This window comes from Anthonomus grandis, chromosome 5, assembly GCF_022605725.1.
Source record: "Anthonomus grandis grandis chromosome 5, icAntGran1.3, whole genome shotgun sequence".
Taxonomy (NCBI): domain Eukaryota; kingdom Metazoa; phylum Arthropoda; class Insecta; order Coleoptera; family Curculionidae; genus Anthonomus; species Anthonomus grandis.
Window position 1 is genome coordinate 6097863 of NC_065550.1, and position 21951 is coordinate 6119813.

Consider the following 21951-nt stretch of genomic DNA (forward strand, 5'->3'; position numbering starts at 1 on the left):
TTTAAAGAGTAATAATCTTTTAAGGGCTAATAAGCTTTGTATAACAATAATATAAACATTACATAAAAACAAAGTCCATTTTTATAAGTGAAGTATTGTTTTTTGTCCTAAGAAAAGCTTGAGATTTTAGGAATAATTAATTGGGTTGTTTTGGATTTAAATTTACAGAAAAAAGGTTCAAATGATGTTCGCTTAAAAATGAATTGTGACATCAACAATTTTAAATCGCTGTCATGTAGGGTTGAGTTAAGTTGTTATGAAAAATGATCATCAATAAATGATAATCGTCGGCTCAACAACAAATTATACGAAGAACGATTAGATGCAATATCTACAAAAGAATTGCTCACAAAGTTTTGGCTCGTGACTACGCATTTTATAAATAAATAAATAAATAAATAAATAAAAACGACTTTTATTAACCTTTATAAGTTACAAAAAAATAAGATACTTAAGTACAATGGAAACAAAGAAAAAGTTTGTGTACACTTAAAGGGCGAAGTCTAGCAAGCTGCTATTCTCACTTAACCCATTTAAGATTCACCTAAGATAAAATATTAATGATTTTGACATTGTGAGGCTTAAGGGCGAAAGGGTATCACAAAAAGTGTAATTTGTTGCCAATATTCCTACGTTGCCAGAATGTTACGGTAGCAAGCATTACGATACTATTTACGATGTTTGTATAAACACAATGTATCTTGTAGATAAAAAATCTTTCAATATCGAGGACTTTTTTGTAAAAAAACTATTTTTCTCTTTTTATGATTTATTGTTTCGTAATTTAGTTATATCATACATAATGTAATTCGATTTCTACCTTGATGGGATAATTCAGATTAAAAATCAGATTGATATTTCGATTATAAAAATAATAGGTAGCATCCGATTAAGGAAAAATAATTCGATTATTTTGAACGAGTGATGGAAAAATTAAAAGATGCAATATAATGGTCATACGTCTTGTTTAGTCACAAGTCGGTAGTCAGTGCTTCGGTTTTCGGTGCAAACCTTCTTATTGGTCAATTTAGCTTTGTTATGGGAGTATGGACTAAATCTGCGGAAGCGAGAATTTCAACTGCGTTGCCATTTTTTTTCATTTTCACTCAATAGTATAAGATTTTTAATAATAAAAAAATTGTTTTTGTATGTTTAATAATAAATATTATGCTGGTTTATTTTTTTGTTATTAATTAAAGTAGGGCTTAGGACGAAGGTATGCGATTTTAGATTGTAATTTAACTGAAAGTAAATATTAAATAATTAATTCTTTTGGTTTCTTGAAGTCTGTTTTTTTAATAGAAATTAAAAACATGAATTCAGAAAAATTATGGAATCTATATTTTTTGGTAATAATAAAAATTTAACAAAAATATAAAAAATACAAAACTAATTATTTGTCACGAATTGATCAGCTGATAAAAGGTGTTATCTCTTGTGATTTGCGATGTTGCGCGATATACACACGAGTAATTTTTAATTCGAACTATAATTCGATTATTGGAATCATTCATAACCTAATAATCCGATTATCGAAATAATGCGATTTTTTCCATCACTAATTTTTCCTTCTCGTTCGTGCACTTATCTAAAGCAATACTTTTCCTTATACAACGGGCAAGAGGACAAAACGATGTGGTTGATTTTCGAATTTGGGTGTAATACTTACCGTAATTACTGTTATTTTTCTTAAATTTGTCTAAAACTATTTATGTGTTTTTAGTGTTTTTGTCTTTTCTAGCGGTAGCTTTACATCACAGCTACGAACTTGATATTTATACCTGAACTGCTAATACAAATGGCCACCATGACCAAAAATAACTGCTACTTGGTGGCCGCCATTTTTATATTGGTTGTGTCCTTTTGATGTTGGTCATTATGAACATTTTCAGTGTTGCCAACAAAAGATATATTAAATAAAGGTAATGAAGGTGACAACGCTGACGTTTGACAGTTGATTTGTCATGAACTTGAAGTATAAAAAGTCGTTACTGGTGCAGTGTCGTGCACTTTCTCCACTAGTAAATAATGAATCATAATATATATTATATAAAAATCATAGTTCAAAAATTAATGAAGGTGCCTTAGGTTTAAAATGCCTTAAATTTATATCTCTAAAACAGAACTGCAGAAGGATATTGTTCATGTTCTGGAAAGTTTTCAACTAAGGAGTTAGAAATAGAAATTTTGAAACATCTATACCACTTCTTTTCTATATTTACCTCTTCCCCGTCCAGTCCAGTTGTTCTATTGAGTTGTTGTTTATAACATTTAATAATAATATATAATAATTTAATAAACGTTTATTTAGCACTTGGCTAGCTTAAAGCTATTACATAGTAATGATACCTATATTTAATGTAATTATAATTAATAGTTAGTTCCTTAAATACACCATAAGATTTTTATTAAAACTCTTTAGTGAATCTGCGTTTTTCACCCACTCGGGCAAGGAATTATATGATTGAATTCCACTGTAAAACAATGATTTTTGTAAAGCTGTCGTCCTTATCCTGGGGATGTTAAATTGATTATTTGACCTCAAATTATGATCATGAAAGTTCTCTCTAGTTATTAGATCAGACTTTAAATAGGCTGGTTGTAAGTTGTTCACAATTTTACAGATTAAAATATAATTTGCCTTTTTAATGCATTGCTTAACATCTAGCCAGCCTAAAGTAGTCAATATGCTTTGAATAGATGTATATTTATTACAATTTACTAAAATGCCCATAACTTTATTTTATTGTAGTGGTAACCTATGAATATCTTCTTTTGTGCAAGAAATTAACAAAGAACTTGCATATGAAAAATGGGGAAAAATAATAGTGTTATAAACTAACATTTTGGTCCATGGAGACAGAGATTTTGAAATACGATAGAAAAATCCATTTTTTTTGCCAATTTTTTTACACGTATAATCAACATGATTACTGAATGTTAGTTGTGGGTCTAACATTACACCTACTTAATACCAAACACAAAAGCAATATCCTCTCCATTTATATTAATCTTGGTACCAAGTATTTCTTTAAATTGCCCCAGTTATTTATTGAAAAATCTAAAAATAAGGCCAAGTAAAGATGGCACGCTTAAAAATATTGATGAGAATTAGATTTGTCAAAAGCCCTTGAAATAAGCAACATTGCATTTAACAAGCATGAAAAAACCATTCATTTTGGACATTTTGAAGAGTTTTATGTCAAGTTTGCTTCATTTAAGCTTCCAAAAGATTGGTTGTCTATTAAAAGTTTGTGTCAAGGCAGTGGCAGTGAAAATTGACCATTGTTAAAATTGGATATAAACCTGGCCCATGCGTTAGTTGGACAATTGTTTTGAATTGATTGATACCTTCTTGTATAGCGAGTCAGTTTGCATTTTCAGTACATCAAACTTTAATACACCGTTTATTTCAAATAGCTTGAAAGATATGTACGGATAATACTTGATGCCATAGATTAAACTGATATTATTAACCCAGCTTTAGAGGAAAATATTACCGACAATGACAGCCCCAATTAAAATTTTCATAACAATGCCATTCCTGATTTTGATGACATATTTCGAGTTAGACCCTAAGATTGAGTTGAAAAATATTCCGGAGTTAAAACAGCCTCCCGTTCGGATCTGTAATTTATGAGGTCTGAACACGAACATAAACGCCGTGCACCAATGTTTGCAAACAAGCAGACCTCACATTTTAGCATTAGCAGAGACGGAAGTGAACTCGAAAACAACAAGGTTTATATGTATCCTGGATACAACCTCCACACCCGATGTAGGTACAACTTCGGACTCGTCGTCTTCATTAGGGGCGATATATCTTGTCAAAAAGGCGTTGGGAAAAAGCTCTGGAATCCCCAAAGTTCGATGTCCTATGATTCAAACTAACAACCGAAAGATTTACAAAGTAATTCTGCTTCCTCTACAGAAGTCTTTTCTCCGATGTCGTCCGAAAGTCGATGATCTGCAAGCAAATCATCCATGTGCAGACATTGTTATTGCGCAAGATTTTAACATTCACAATGTAACTGTGATTAACCGGAGGACTTTGCAATTAGTCACGGCCTAACGCAGCTTATACGGGAACCAACTAGAATCCCTGATAGACAGGGAAACTTTGCTAGCCTCGTGACGGATACTGACTCGTACAATATTATCGTACATGCAATAAAAGTAATAACTGAACTAGAAAAGAAAACTCAAAATCCACCAATGACACGTACTGCAACTGACAGCCAATGATCCTTCAGAACGTGCGAGCGAGATTTCAGAGGTGCTTTTGGAAGATATGGAGGCTATAGCTGAGTACCTTGAAAATCTCTTCAGCTGACACCCAGTGCCATAGGCGTCGCCAGGTAACAAGTATTAATGCCGAACTTAACATCATTTTGGAGTTTAAATCAATCTGATTTACTCAGCTGCTGTATTTACAAAGGCTGCTTCTGCCGCCGCAAGCCTCATTATGCTCGGACTTACTTTGCCGTTCGTTAGGTGTGGAGATTGGAAGCAATATGTCTTGGCATGAACATCTAGTGGGAATAGGTGAAGCAGCTTCTCGAAAACTTGGGACTCTCTTTAAAACGAAACCCTTTACACAACTCAGATTACGAAACTTAGATTCGTCCATCTATTGAGTATTGCTCTCACATAGAGAGCTCTACACCGAAACACGCCTTGAAGCTGTTGGATTCCATCCAGAAAAGGGCCATACGTCTTATAAGAGATCCAGAGATAACTGGAAGCTTAGACAGTTTGGCGCATAGAAGAAGGGTGGCGGACCTCACTGTTTTATATAGAAGTGTTTTCTGTAGAAGGCTCAATTGCGTCTGAAGCACTTACGAATAGTACACAGCGTCACCTAGCTTATGAATGATCACTTCTCTCATATATGATTATGGTTATTTGAATTTTAAAAACTGAGATTACTATTCTATGAATAACTTTTTGGCTCTATTCCCTGAGAACAGGAGTTTGATACAAAGAACGTTAATAATAATAATAATAATAATAATAATAATAATAATAATAATAATAATAATAATAATAATAATAATAATAATAATAATAATAATAATAATAATAATAACGTTTATTAATTCCCAATACAATTAACAATTCAATATTTACATTGCTGTATTTGTGCGGGATTAAATTGCCTAATTTTCAGCATCCCAACAATTACGTAAAGGCTGTTGAATGATGATTTAAAAATTTCCTTAAGATGTCTTGGAATGTCAACAAGATATCTTTGTCTTAGGTTTACATGATGTGCTAAAGTTCTTAGCTTAATTTTATTAAAGAGGTAGTGAGGGGTGCAATTTTTTAAAATTTTATAATAAAAAGAAACTGAATGTAGCTCTCTACGTGTTGCCATATCTAACCATTTTACATCTTTAAGCTTATAAGTAATACTGTTGCATCTTCGTATACCAAAAATAAATCTTAGAAGGAGTTTTGAACAACTTGAATTCGACGTTTTGTTTCATTATCCAGGCATGGGCCATAAATTGAGTCACAAAAGTTAAAGTGAGATAAGACTAAGAATTCGCATAATGTTTTTTTTGTTGTTTGATTTAAATAATGTCTGTGTGGATAAAGCATTTTTAGGGTTAAATAGGCTATTTTAAGTTTTGTAGTGATGTGTTCTTTAAATCGTAATTTATAATCTATAATTAGACCCACGTTTTTTGCACCATCTTTAATTGTTATCTTTTCACTTCCTATTTTTAAGTGTAGATCATTAACTATATTCTTTTGGTTAATGTCACTGGCAAACACAATTCCTACGGATTTGGCTGGATTAAGTTTAAGCTGCATATTTGTCGATATTTCGTATAAATACTGAAGATCACTATTTATTTTAAATAGGCTTCCTCAGTACCAGGAACAGTAAAGCTATAAATTAATTGGGTACCATCAGCATATACATATGGTGATCACAGTATTGAAGACATTTGTAGATGTTACAAGTGTAAATAGAATATAAGAGGGCCCAGAATGCTTCCTTGAGGAACACCAGCTGTTATTTTTGCACTACTTGAAACAGAGTCACCGATGCAAACTCTTTGAAACCTATCTGTTAAATATGATTTAATTAGCATTAATGCCATGTCAGACAACCCAATATACTGCAGTACTGCCTACAACAGTTCATAGTTTAAAGTGTCAACTATTTTTATAGTGTTATTTACTATGGTCTTGTAAGGTTTGTTCCAGTTAAGCATTATAAATCCTCTAAATTTCCTCCCTGCTTCAGTCGTGAATTACAAAAATTAATCGTAGAGAAAAAACAGCACATAAAAAATATAAGACTTCCAAACTTAAAATGGATTACATAGTATTTTCCATTTTAAGAAGTAGGTGCAAGGTTATAAGCGATAATTGCTATAGATCCTATATTATGACGTGACGCAAAATTCAAATAATTTTGAAAACATGTAAACAATTTACAAAATCAAACTCCTATCCCAATAGTATGCAGCTGAATGGCAGATTTGTTGAAGGCGGTCAGGATATAGTTAATTTGTTTGCTCTTCATTTTTCAGCAATATGAAGGGACAGTCCCATATTACAATTTTGGTTAAAATCTTAATTTTGATTCTATGAACATATATCTTACTGATGTTTTCAAAGTGATTGAAGGCCTCAAAACTAAATATTCTTATGGACCTGATGCCATACTATCACTCTTATTAAAAAATTGTATTCCCTAACCAAACTCCTACATTATCTGTTTTGCCTTTCGTTTGATTCAGGTTGTTTACGGGATTACTGGATAACAAGTTTCTTGACTCCGATATATGAGTGGGGATAGAAATGACATTGCCAACTACAGGGGTGTAAGCATTAAATCTGAAATCTCCAAAATTATTGACAGCCTTTTTACTAGAGAGCCCTGATGGCGTTGTCGGAACATAATTATACATCAGCAACCCGGTTTTTCTGGGCCTAAATCTAACATAACTAATTGGCTTACATATCAGCAGTACCTTTTGGATGATTTTGGGAACCGTAGTCAGGTGTATAGTATTTACACTGACTTCTCGAAGGCGTTTGCCATGAACATCTCATTCAGAAGTTGCGTGCGATGGGTCTGGGCGATAGTCTTTTGAAGTAGATTGATGGATTTTTGTCGAATCGTATTATAATTATATTTATTAATGACCTTTGTTTTGTTATACGTCACTCGGAATTTTTATTATTTGCCGACGACCTAAAATTGTACAGGGTGATAAAATCCGCAATTTATGCACAACTTTTGCAAGCTGATGTTGATAGTGGTTTTCTATGATCAGTAAATAATGGTTTGGACCTTTTAACGATTTCTTTTGGTCGTTTTCTAAGATTAGCTGTGCATCATCATTATAAAATAATGGCTTGGTTATCAAATCTGCTACTACTGTTAGAGACTTGGGTGTGTTACTGGACACTAAATTGACATTTGTGCCTCATTACGATAAGATTGTCAGTAAGGGTATGCGTAATCTTGGTTTTGTGGTGCGCACCTCTGGTAAAGTCTGTCTTTTGTTTCAAGATGCACTACTATTCAATTGTTCGTTCTGGGCTGGCCTCACATGTATGGTCACCTTTTTATTCTAACCATGTGGAAGCAATTGAAACCGTTCAAAAAGTTTTTCTTCGTTCCCTAGCCTTTAAGGCTGACATTAAAATTTACCAGAATTTTTATCTTAATTATAAGATAATAGAGGATATATTTAACATCGATAGTCGGTCAGATTTACTCACATTTTATAAAATATTAAATATAATTTTTTGTTGCGGATTACGGATTCTTTTCTCCAATCAGCAGAATGATGAGAGCATTTAATGAGCCTAATCTTGACCCCTTCGTAGGTAGGTCTGTTAATTCGTTTAAATTAAGACTTAAAAAACTAAAGGGCTGAAATTGTCTATAGGGTTATGTTTTAGGTTTTTTTTGCTTTTTTGTTTTTTATTTTTTTTTCGATAGTTACGTTTATTTTCATATTTTTGATTATTGTTATATTCTTTGCCACTTATTGTTATTGTTATGTATTTTAATATAGTCTTGTAAATTGGCTGTGCCATTAAAAAAATAAATAAATGCTCTTCCGAACTGGCCCATATCATTCCACCTCATGAATATCGAGTGCCTCCGCAGTCGCCTAGAATTTCGCTATACCGGAACCCCTTTTTCTGTGGAGAAGTACAAGTCTGGATAATGAACTCCTAATGCACGTATTTCTCGAACATTAAAACTTGCAGAACTTTAAGAAAAATATCCACAGACACCTTCGAAACACTGGTGCTGCTCGTGATACTCGAATAGCACCAGTGCTTGCACATAGGGTTTGCCCAGTGTATTTCGTAAACAAAAATTGAACGAAACACAGGTTTTGATGAATTTAACAATTGTTTATTTTCTTATAAATTTGATATATTAAGGATTTCGTAACCTTGGGTATATTCAAATTCTAATAGTAATTTTTATAATATACCGAAACTTGATACGAGAAGATCAAAATGGCATAGGAGGGGAAGGTGGATTTTATATAAAAAGTCTTTACAGTTTTCTCAAATAACATTTGACAGGGTCGATTCTTTTGAACATTGACATTTTGAACATATGGTTTGAATGGAATTCATTTGCATTAAAAGTAAGAAATCTTCAAAATGTTCTTAATATCTTCAACCTAAAACTACACACTAAAATTTTTTAACAAACAGTGCAAGTCTTATTGAGCTAATTGGGTCAAGAACTTTCTACATCATAACAATAAATTTCCCAAAAATACAAAAAGAAAGTACGATTTTTTAAATATTGTAGTTATAAAAATATTAATTTTAATTATTTTCGCAGGGATGCTGAGCAAATAGTGTGGAATAGCATTCATGTTACAATCAATATTGATACATCATCATCATATTATATTTAATAAACAAACATGCTCCACGACAAAAACTAGTTGAAGAGTATGCCCCGTATAACTGACAATATAAAACAGTGATAAAGGGATAAGGCACAATCCTAAGAAATAGTTAAAAGTATCCAATATATATATTTTTCTTAAGTAATTTAGAATATTATAGGCAGTTAAGAAATTTTACAAAACATGTATTGCGCGGGAAAAAATTACTTGTTTTATTCAATTTTATTCAAAAAAGGTAAATATTTCTGGAATAATGCTTAAAAAATTAATATTTCTTCTAAAGACAGTTGAACTTTCAGATGAATTATGTGATCTAAATAATATCACCATTTTTTTGTTTACTTTTCAAGCTTCTATAATAACTTCATTTGAAGATCATAATGAATTTCACTTTAAAACTACCCAAAAATTGTATTGTGTTGAAAGAAGATTTCTTGATTCTTCGAATAAAATAATGTGTCTTAAATATTTTCGAAACGGTGAAAAAAAGTAAAATTTGGAAATCAATTATTTAATTTCAAAAATTACCACGAGTATAGTTATGCGATAGTGTTAAAACTTTTGATTAGAGGAGTGAAGAATTATCGAAATATTACAGAAGTTTGGCATCACCCCACCTTTCTGAAACATCCTGTATAGGTATGTAACTTCAGTTCTCTAAATGCCGTTTGCAAAAACAAAACAAAAATCATGGCGCCATATTGTCACGGTCGCCTTTTTATCCGGTGCGGTGGTATAATGCACATTGCGTTTTATTCATTTATTGTTTATCCGAATAATCCGACCGTGCCTTGCATTTTTCGATTTACAATTATTGTTTGCCATTCAATTGCTCTGTTCATGAATAAATCCAATAAGGCACGTGCCATGTTTATTTAGGTTATGTTAATTGCTTTATTACATATCATATTTAATTTTTCCAATGATCTCTTTTATTTTAAAACCAATTTCTCATTTACATAATGTCCTTTAAACTAAGTAGGCTTGGCAAAAATGCAAGCAAGTAATGTTTATTAATAAATAACGCAGAAACAGCTGAAACAGATGGTTATTTCAGTTGTTTTACTTAGAAGTAGAGAGTTTTGGCATGTATAAGAAATAAATATTTTTTATTGAGTTTTAAGCATCTTTAATTAAAATGACATTGGTATTAAGTATTCTACAGGCGCCTATTCATTGAGTTTAACGAAATACGGTACTACTCATAATAGGTGATTGCCTTGATTTGAACTTGTACATTTTCGTTTAATATCAAAATGCAATTAATTAAAGTTTGAAAACAAGAGAGAAACTGTTGAGTCATACTTCGGAACTTAAAAAATTAGGTTAAACTAAAATAATCTCCTAATTTAGCATCGTCGATACTCACATAAACACGAATGTTTAAATTAGCTATTTTGAGATATTCAACTTTAAATGATTTATTTGACTGCGAAAAATCCGCTAATGGCTTTTATTGGTAGTATTTTAATATAGACTTATATTTTAATTTAAGAGTAATATAGAAAATCTAAAATATTAATTAATATTTTTTAAATAAAAGGTAAGTCACAGTGAATATGGAATTGACTTTTTTTTCAAATGTGCGCATCCCAAGCAATATATCATATATTATTATCGTTAAATATATACAATGTATTCAACGATTTTTTAGTAAATTTTTGGTTTTGCTATATTTACCAACCGTATATGGTCAAGGTATATTTATTAAGCTATCTCATATATCATATGCTTTTCTGTTTACAAAAGGGAGAAAATTTCAGTATTTAAAAAAATTGACACAAATTTTATATATCTAATTTTTAAACTCGATTTCTACACCTCAAATATTTGATGAAATGACCCCCATATCAGATATATGCCACTGTGTAGCATACTATATACTTTTCATACATGTACAGGGTGTCCCAAATTCGAGGGTGACCATTAGGATCTCGGAAACCGTAAGAGTTACGGGGTCGGTTAAATGGAGGCAAAGTTGCGCAATTTGAAGCTTAATAAAATGACGTTTAAAAATGTTAAAATTCCAGATACTTCCGGAGATATTCAAAATAAAAACGAAATTTGTCAAAATCGATTTTACCTTCTACCGACTTTATTTAAAGAGATATCGGCAAACTAAAAACAGTTTTTCATTGCCACTTTTTATGTCCTACAACATGACGCAAAAAAAAATTAATCCGACGTTTCGTTTTTTTTTTCGATCATCATCAACTTTATTTTTTCTTATAGGCGCCATATTGGATTTTCTCATTTTTAAAAAGTATTTTTAATTGCCTTTAAAATGAGGTATCGCACTTGCATGTCCGATTACTCCTAGTACTTCCCTTAAGAATTCCATGAGTGCAAGAGAGAAAGATATATCAATGGGATTTCCAAATAAATTGGTTTTATATAAATTGAAGCTATAAAAAATTCTGTATTTAATATAGTTTTTTTTAAACCAATTCAATGAAAATGTATGCTTTTATTTTATTAAGTTTAACCGGCTAATGTCATTTTGTCATGGCCTACTATATAAATAAAAAAAAACAAAATATTAGGTTAGGAAAGGATACATTTTCATTGAATTGGTTTAAAAAAAAATAAAGCCTATAAGAAAAAATAAAGTTGATGATCGAAAAAAAAAACGAAACGTCGGATTAATTTTTTTTTTGCGTCATGTTATAGGATATAAAAACTGGCAATGATAAACTGTTTTTAGTTTGCCGATGTCTCTTTAAATAAAGTCAGTAGAAAGTAAAAACGATTCTGACAATGTTCGATCTTTTTCGGATAACTCCAGAAGTATCCGGAATTTGAATTTTTTTTTAAATGTCATTTTATAAAGCTCCAAATTGCGCAAATTTGCCTCTATTTAATCGACCCTGTAATTAACTTACGGTTTCCGAGATTCCAATGGTCACCCTCAAATTTGGGACGCCCTGTACAGATAATGTATTACTTATAGTGTAATAATGGAATAACATACATAGGGAAATATAGAAAAAAGTGGGATATGCATTTATGTGTATGAAACACAATAATTATGCCAAATAAGATATACAAATAAAAAAACTCAAGAATGCAAGTTTCATCAAAACTAAACAAAGATTTAAAAAATAAAATTTATTTTAGAAAAATTCAGTGGTGTACTTTCTTTTTATTAAAAAATATTTTCAATAAACCCCTTATTATAGGACGTCACTGGTAAAAACTAATTTTTTTCTTATACGTCGGAAAATTCCTCCTGATGCATAAAACACATCAGCAAATTTCAAAAATATATATTTATAAAGGTAGTAAAGTTTAAAAAAAAAACTTTTTTTAAAATTTAAACACCCTGTATATTCGAAAGTAAGACGTTTAGAACATACATTCATACAAACATTTTTTCTTACTTTTTGTTAGAGAATCACCCTGTAAAGTTTGTCGGTAGAGTTCTTGGTTAAAGTTTAAAAGTTGTGTACTGATTTTCTATAACTAAATATTCAACGTTTTGTTGATGGTAAGTATGTTTGTTTAGAAGCTCATTCCATTAAACGCATTTTGTAAACGTCTTTAAATAGTATATAATATACGATCATTTACGTTTAACTTTTATGAAATAATAATTGTATTCTATCAAATGTACACATGGTGTAAACCAAAAATAAATGTTTACTTGACTATCGGGTGTTGCTTGGGATAGGTAAAATAAATAAAGACAGTTCTTTTGATTGAATTTGTTGTTTTAATTGATTTGATTGAATTTTATTTCAACAGTGATTTAAAAAGACATTAAAGTCTTGTGTTAAATGTTCGCTTTATTTGGGCTTTGGGAAATTATCTCAAAAACCCCTTGCCGACTTTTAAACATTAGTAAAAATAATGGTACATCTTCAAAATAATCCTTGCACATTTTTTAAAAATCTTTATTTAGCAATCGCAACTTGCTATCGCAAGTTTTTCTAAGCCAACCTCTGTTGGTCGTCCACGATATTTAAATTTGTAAATGTTTACATCATCGGTCCTTTTTGGGTTCGTGAAATTAAAATCTTTAAATATCCATCTGTACTTTTTACTGCGGACGAATATTCAGCATTGCACTCTTTGTTTGGAACAGTTTGTGCATAATAAAAATATTCAGTGTAGAATCAAGTACTTTTAGTTACTAGATGACTTAAAGAAATGATATTGGACGGTTGAGAATGAGAGAATATATTCACGAATAAAATTCGTATATTTTTTTCAGTTTGTTGTGTGGCACATGTTTTCCACCTTTACCAATATACCCCTTGAGGAAATCTTTTTTTTAACTCTCGCATAATGCATATATCACGTGCACATAAAAGAAAAAGCACAGCGAACTAACTTTTTTTCCGTTGAACGTAAAAGTGCAATTCATGGTAAATGATTTTGTAGAATTTCCAATCTGTCTGGTGTATTTAATAATCAATATGTGTATTTAAGGAAGTATGCGCATCATCAAGTGACATCATTTGATGAATTTTTCCATAAATTTTACCTTCGTCAGATAATAAATAATCCCTTAAAAGGCATTTAGAGAGTACGAAGAATCACTTTCATTTCAAACTATGTTACCATCGATCATTGGTTTGCCATCATTAGAAGAGCCTAAAATATCTATGAATAATTTTGAACAATGTAATAATATGACAAAATTAATTTGTACATATTGCGTTTCTTGTAGCTTCATCAGAAATAGAACATATACTCGGTACGTCCGGATCATTTGTATTACCTATGCCTCTTATATAATTGTGTTTGTGAAAGTGGTAGATATTGGAAATGAAGTAGTCTAATTTTCTATCTTCCATTGTCTTTATTTTGAATTATGTTTAATTAGTTGTGAAACCTGCCAAATTCATGTTGAGCATTATCCAGCCACTACTTATACTCTTTTCGTCAAGCGACTAACGTTCAAGCCACTAACGTTAGCTAACCGATAACTAGTAAGTTTTGATGTTGAGAGTCTTTATACAAATGTGCGAAGAATTGAAGAACCCCTTAAGATCAGCAGGGAAAGACTCACAGGAAAAACAGGACAACACACTCGCAGAACGAATTGGTTCTCCACTGGAGGAAAGGATGAGCCTTTTGGAAGTTTATTTTCGTAACTCCTACCTTTAATTCAAAGATAGATCTAACGCCCAGGATGAAGGATTTCCAACGGGCAATAAGACATTCATTTATGTTTTAAGCATTTTCCCAGATTTTTGCAATGTTACTTATCAATAATATTGGTCGATAATTAGTCGGATCCGTTCGATCGCATTTTTTAAATACAGGGGTTATAAGAAATGATTTCCACTCGTCTGAAATTTGACCAGAGGAAAAGGTATGTTTTAGCGGTTTCAGTGAGCATAAATGCGAGTTTTTTATTGATTAACTTATTATTATTGATCTTCTCCGGGACCCGAATAAGTTTTTTAGGAATGGATAGAATCAATGATTTCTGTATCGTTAATTGGGCTAAGAAAGAAAGAAGTACCATTTGTAGTGTTTTAATTTTTTTTAGAGGAGTTTTGTAATGAACCTCAGAGCCTTTCTTTAGAGCCCAAAAACGCGGAACGAATGTGACGAACCACTCCACGCCAAAATAACATATGTCTTATTGTGGAAAACCGGAAAATATGCAATTACATTCCATTACATTTCTTAAAACATACCCAGACCTAAGTGTATCACCCAACCCTACAACCTGAGGCTTCCTAATCAATCATGAATCCATATTCACTAAGGAAATCTGATAGGTTCACATTGATCACCACGAAACCAGTCTCCCACAGTTTTCCGAGCCTCCAATACAATTCTTCTCTACATCTTGCACAGCCTCACCACGAACTCCAACAGCTTGCATCGTCTGCGCAGAACACACATTTGGCACCCTGTAAGCTAAGCAGAAGAAAATCAGGAAAAGAATTGAGCCAAAGACCTAATCGAGGAGTTTTTGAGGTACAAGAAACATCCATATGAAATGAATAGCTAAATCTTTGTGTTCCGTCAAAGCGGAATGGTTACTTATTTATATATATATTTTTTTCTTTATTGGGTCTTGTGTTTAAATATAATTAACATGAGCTTTATTGGTTTTAAATTCTAATCTTATTCTAATTACTTTTGCGGCCTTTTATCGCGTCATAGTAAGACAGCCTTATTCTTTGACCGAGAAGAGTCGCACGCATCACCAGGTAGTACTGCACCGAATTTGATGCAGTCAGGAGAAGCGCATAAACCTTGAACAAAATAGGTTGCTCTCAATATACACACATATTTTTCGCGAGTGAATTCCAAAGACATTAAGTGCCGGCACGTCTTTAAGCAAAACAACCCTCCGGAGGTGAACCTGTGGGACAAGCAGTTTGAATTGGATAGAAAAAGAAGCGACAGCAAGGTAGGCCACCACTTTAATAGGGTTGTCTTAACCGTCGTTATATTTCATTCCACCTATAAAAATACAGTCCACTATTCTAATTTTATATTTCTCCAACATTTTTGGTCCTTCGAGCCGGATTTGGATTTAAGATTTATTGCATATATTTAGCTAAAAATTACATCCAAAACGTGTCGTCAATAAATAACTAATGCATAAAAAACTCATGGTCAAACTGCTATCTTATCGGTAAACCTCATGTTAGAACTTTTTTTGGTAAAAGATTGGAAATTCCGTTCTCGGGTCAATCTGATCATACCGTCTACCTGTCTCTCTCCTCACATCTAGCGTCTCGACGTTTCGCGTCGCGTTGCGCGTCAAGTACACCACGCACGGTGACGTCCGCTGTAGCGCCGCTGTCGATCGTCCGTCTTTTATATTGCTAGTGTCACGATTTTTATACAGAGTGAAATCAAGTCGGTTTCGTTGGCTTTACTTATTCATTTTCATACTCTTCGCGCGGACTTATAATTTGGTTTTCATTGTTGCCTCTTATAGTACTCTTACTTTATAGTTATACATCACCCTTTATTATATTTATATTAATATTTTATGACTTTTCGGTGAAAGATTTGGTAATTAATCTTATTACCCCCAAATATTAAGCCCCCTGGTTTGCCAAATCTTCTCTCTCTCTCTTTCTCTCTTTGTGATACTCATAGGCGATATTTGCCTCTCCCTTCTTATATATGGTATTATTTGTAATATTACTCATAATATCTCGCATAACTCCCTCAATTGTTTTGATTATATATTGTGACAGTTTCTCTCTATTTGCTATACCTTCTCAGAAATTTGTTGCAATTTAGTGTATCAAAACAATTTCCTTTATATGGTCTCATCCATCTCTCCTTCTCTTTAATGCTCATAATATCTCTTGATCTCTCTATATCTCTGCTCTTGCGTGAACAATTTTATAACTAATTTAATCAACTATACCCTTCACGCTTAACGTATAAAATAAATATACAAAAATAAATCCATTTTTTTTGAATCTCTGAGTTTATAGCTCTATATCAATAGGTATAAGTAGCTTGGTTAATTTCACCTCATTAAGCATTTTTTACTGTTTAATCAAAATAAGAAAAATAATAAAACCTCTTTCTCATTTTGTCTAAAACTTTGTTTTTTGCTCAGTATTGCTTTATCTCGGATTAAAATATTTAAATCCAAATTTAATTTTTCTTCTTTCGCTCAAGTTAATATGGCTGATAAAAAGCTAAGAGGCCTTATTGCTCAACGCGATAGTGCTGTTAGCCGCTTAGAAGAAATCAAAGTAGTTGCTGATAATGCCATTAATAATGTACGCCTTCATACACAGTTAAAAATTCGGGTCAAACACCTTGAAGGGATTGTTACTGAATTCAATAATCATCACGCCTCCATTTTAAATATTGTCGCTCAGGGTGATGATGATGATTTGGCGAATCAACAGGCTATTCGAAAACATTTTGATGAAAATTTTTATTCAATCCAAGCAACTTGCGCTGAATTGTTTGATAATACAGAGCAAGGGGCAGAAAGGGCAACCCCCAGTCATGTTAAATTACCTAAGCTGGAACTTAAAAAATTTAATGGCACTATAAAAAATTGGAAGACGTTTATTGACCTCTATGATTCTATTATTCACAATAATTCAAGTCTTTCCAATGTAGAAAAATTTACATATCTTTTAAATTCCTTAGAAGGACCCCCACTAAGCATTGTTCAGTGTACTCCTTTAACTGATAATAATTATAACATAGCTTATAATACATTGAAGGGTAGATATGAAAATAATCGATTAATTTCGGTTAGTCACTGGCGTGAGATTGAAAAGACTGTGAAGCTTTCTGATGAGCATGATGCAAAATCTCTTCAAACTCTATTAGATACATTTACTGAACACTTAACTGCAATTGAAAATATGGGTCACCCTGTCTCACAATGGGATTTCGTTTTATTTTACATGCTATTTGATCGCCTTGATTCAAGCACAGCCACAAGGTTCGAACTTGAGTGTGGTAAATCTCTAGACGAAATTCAAAATAAACACAAGCATTTTGAAATTTTATTAGACTTTCTTAAGAAGCAGTGTATCGCATTAGATACCGTCTCAAGCTCTTTTAAAGATGTAAAGCCTAGTACTTCTAAATATATAAAACAAACAGCAATGCCAAAGAGAACTTTTGTTGTTAGTGCTGCGTCATGTTACTTTTGCCACAAAAATAATCACTCAATTTATAAATGTTCAGAGTTCTTAAGTAAAAATTCCCACGAAAGATATAAAATTGCAAAAACTAATAAATGGTGCACCAATTGCTTAGGTTTAAAACATAACTCGTTTAATTGCTCATCTCGTCGCCGCTGCGAAAAATGCTCCAAGCCTCATCATACCCTTTTGCACCATGACTCCTTTGAAGCTTCTCAGCCACCTGCCGTTGAGCAGGAATCTTCTACAAACTGTGAAAACAGATCTCAACCTATTGCCTTGACCAATATCAAACCATACAAAAATACTGAAAGCTTTGTTTTATTGGCCACGGCACAGATTCGGGTTCTGGATTCCCAGGGTCAATTTATCAATGCGCGAATCTTGTTGGACAGCGCAAGTCAAGTGAATTTTATTACAAACAAATTATGTAAACGTTTGGGCCTAGTCAAACGACCTCTTTCTCTGTTTGTTAAGGGCTTAGGTGATACTGTCTCAAATGTCTCTCATGAAGTGACATGCACCTTCACTCCTAAAGGTTTCACGAACCACAGGTTTTCTCTCGAATTTGCTGTAATTCCTAAAATTTGCGAAAATCTCCCTTCTTCTGATTTACCCACAGACTGCTTTCCTCAGTTTTCTCATCTCGAGCTGGCAGATGAAAGTTTTAATGTTTCGGGTACTATTGACATGTTGGTTGGAGGTGATGTTTTTGGTTTTCTTGTTAAAGAAGGTCAAATATCGCAATCGATTAATAAACCTGTTGCTCTAAATACTCAACTAGGGTGGATAATTATGGGTCGTGTGTCTTACCAGGACTCTATTTCTCGTTCAACCCCTAATAGCCTTTGCGCTACTGTCAGCTCCACTCTTCTAGATATTGTTAAAAGGTTTTGGCAGCTGGAACAAGTCCCTAATTACCATGTTCATTCCCCTGATGAAGTTGCTGCAGAGGAATTTTTCCAGAGGACACATACTCGAAATTCCTCAGGAAGATATATTCTTCAACTTCCTTTCAAAAATTTGGAACTACCAGTTTTTGAAAATACTCGAGATATTGTTCTGCGCAGATTTTATTCTCTTGAGCGGCGTCTGGAGTCTAATCCCGAGCTCCATGATGAATATCGCGCTTTTATGCAGGATTTTCTTGACACTGGACATATGGAAATCCTACCCTTAAATATAGATATAAAAAACTCTTATTATATACCCCATCACTGTATTCTTCGTCCGGAAAGTTCAACCACAAAACTTCGTGTTGTTTTCGACGCCTCCGCGAAGGCTGCAAATAATATTTCTCTCAATGACACTTTGTTAGTCGGCCCCAAGCTTCAACAGGATATATTTCACTTGCTGTTAAAATTTCGCATCCATGCTGTTGCATTCACTGCTGATATTAAGCAGATGTTTCGACAAATTCTCATAGATCAACCCTGTAGAAACTTTCAAAGAATTTTATGGAGGTTTTCAAAGTCTGATCCTGTGAGAGACTATCAACTAAATACCGTAACCTACGGTGTAGCTTCTTCACCATACCAAGCTATTAGAACTCTCACTCAACTTGCTAGGGATTATAAGTTTAAATTTCCTAGGGCATCTGAAATCTTAGAAAATGAAATATTCGTGGATGACGTAGTTAGCGGTACTGATTCTATCGAATCAGCTCTTGCCCTTCAGCAAGAACTAATTTCGTTGCTTTCTCTTGGTGGCTTTGAATTGCGAAAATGGGCGAGTAATACGCCTTTATTAATATCTCATTTAGACACCTCTTTGACACAGTTGAACCCCCTTTCCTTTGATAAAGAGACTGATTCCATAGTCAAGATTTTAGGCTTGCAATGGAATCCTCTTAGTGATTCTTTTGTCTTTAAAATAGAATCTATAGTAAAACCATGTACAAAAAGAAACATTTTATCTGATTTGGCTCGTATTTTTGACCCTTTAGGATTTCTTTCCCCTGTTACTGTCTCTTTGAAAATAATTATTCAACAATTATGGTCATCTGGACTAGACTGGGACCAACCTGCTCCTAACTCTATTAAAGAATACTGGTCTTTATTTAAAGAAGGTATTTCTACCCTATCGAGCCTTTTATTACCTCGAAAGATTATCCCTTCCCAGATGAAATTGTGTGAGATGCACGGCTTCTGCGATAGCTCGGAAAAGGCGTATGCAGCTGTGGTCTATTTTCGCATAATTACTTATGATGATAACGTTCAGACGTATTTACTATGTTCTAAGAGTAGAGTAGCTCCTCTTAAGACAATCTCGATTCCAAGGCTAGAGTTGTGCTCGGCTGTCTTATTGGCAGATTTAATGTCTTCAGTTAAAGAAGCGTTTGCCGATTCTATAAATATTTCGTCATTGTTTGCATGGACTGATTCCACCGTAGCTTTAAGCTGGATAAAGTCTTCTCCCCATAAATGGACTACTTTTGTAAGTAACCGCGTATCGTATATTCAGGAAAAATTATCTGCGGATTGCTGGGCTCATGTTAGGTCGGAAAATAATCCTGCTGACTCTGCAACCAGAGGTCTTCTTCCCTCCGAGTTACTTCACCTCGAAAAATGGTGGACCGGACCCGGTTTTCTAACATCTTGTCTCACTAAATGGGTTAACGATTCTTACACGTCTGACGATAATATGGACCTTGAAAAAAGGAAGATTGTATTATTAGCCTCAACTCCAGTGGTTGACTTATGGAATAATTTTATCTCAAGATTCTCCTCTTTATCCAAAATTATTCGTGTTTTTGCATATGTTTTACGGTTTTGTGCATATGTAAAGGCTCCAAAACTCTTTAACAATAAAGGTCATGTAACATTGGCAGAATTGGATAGAGCTCTCTTACTTTTAATCCGAGAAGTTCAGAAAGTTTCATTTGCTCAAGAAATGGCAGAACTTTCGAAATCCAATCCTAATCTAAGAGTATTACCGAAATATATTCGAAAGCTATCTCCCTTTTTAGATAAGGATGGTGTCCTCAGGGTGGGCGGACGATTGAAACACGCTTCACTTTCTTATAATCATAAACACCCCTGTCTATTGCCCAGTGATCATCGAATTACCTCTCTCATCATTGAACAAACTCACATTAAATATATGCACCCTGGTTTACAAACTACCCAATTCCTACTCAGTCAACGCTTTTGGATTCCTTCTTCAAGAAGAATTATTAAAAAGGTTTTGTCTTCCTGCATGCGTTGCTTTAGGTGTAACCCTTCATCACAAATTCCTCTTATGGGTGATTTACCGTCCTTCAGAGTAAATCAAGTAAAATGTTTCACCAAAAGTGGTGTGGATTTTGGAGGGCCATACTTAATCACTATGGGCAAGCATCGTGGCAGCAAAACTTGTAAGGCTTATATTTGCCTTTTTGTCTGCTTGTGCACAAAGGCTCTTCACCTGGAACTGGTTACAGAGCTATCAAGCGATGCCTTTCTGGCCGCATTAAGGCGCTTTGTTTCTCGCCGAGGTCGTGTCACAGACATGTTTAGCGATTGTGGGACGAATTTTGTGGGTGCGTCAAAAGAGTTGATGCAAAATATGCGTAATGCATCGATCCACGAAGGCATAGTGTGGCATTTCAACCCCCCTTCAGCCCCAAATTTTGGTGGAATTTGGGAAGCTGGAATTAAGGCCGTAAAGGGCCACCTACATCGCGTAGTTGGTTCGCACATCCTCACCTATGAGGAGTTTAATACTGTCTTGACCTCAATAGAGGCAATCCTAAATTCTCGACCTCTCTGTTCATTGAGTAGCGACCCTAATGACTTAAACCCTTTGACCCCTAGTCATTTTTTGAATTTTGAACCCTTAAATACCTTCGTTGAATCCGACCTAACAGAGATTAAATTGGGTCGTCTTTCGCGCTGGCAACTTATTCAACGTATCCACCAGGATTTTTGGAAGAGGTGGCATAATGAATATTTACACACCCTTAATCAGAGGTCGAAGTGGTATGATACAAGTAAAGCCATTGAAGTTGATTCGTTGGTATTAATAAAGGAGGATAATGCTCCACCCCTTTCGTGGTTGTTGGGTCGTGTAATAGAATGTTTTCCAGGCAGGGATGGCATTACGCGTGTTGTAGCGGTAAAGACGCATAAGGGGATACTGCGCCGTCCTGTCTCGAAGTTATGTTCATTACCGAACAATTAGTTTTTCCTGCGGAAAATTTATATTTCGCGTTAGAATTCATGCTTTTTTTTATTTTTGCTCTTTTTTTTTACTTAAAATGTGGGACATTTTAGGTGGGCGGTATGTTCCGTCAAAGCGGAATGGTTACTTATTTATATATATATTTTTTTCTTTATTGGGTCTTGTGTTTAAATATAATTAACATGAGCTTTATTGGTTTTAAATTCTAATCTTATTCTAATTACTTTTGCGGCCTTTTATCGCGTCATAGTAAGACAGCCTTATTCTTTGAC

At 33.4% G+C, this 21951-nt stretch overlaps 1 protein-coding gene across 2 annotated transcripts in view; it reads right to left on the bottom strand.

The window, feature by feature from the left end:
* LOC126736891 (unc-112-related protein-like) overlaps positions 1 to 21951 on the bottom strand; it is a 455221-nt gene that overhangs the window by 43513 nt on the left and 389757 nt on the right. The gene's annotated exons all lie outside the window — the stretch shown is intronic.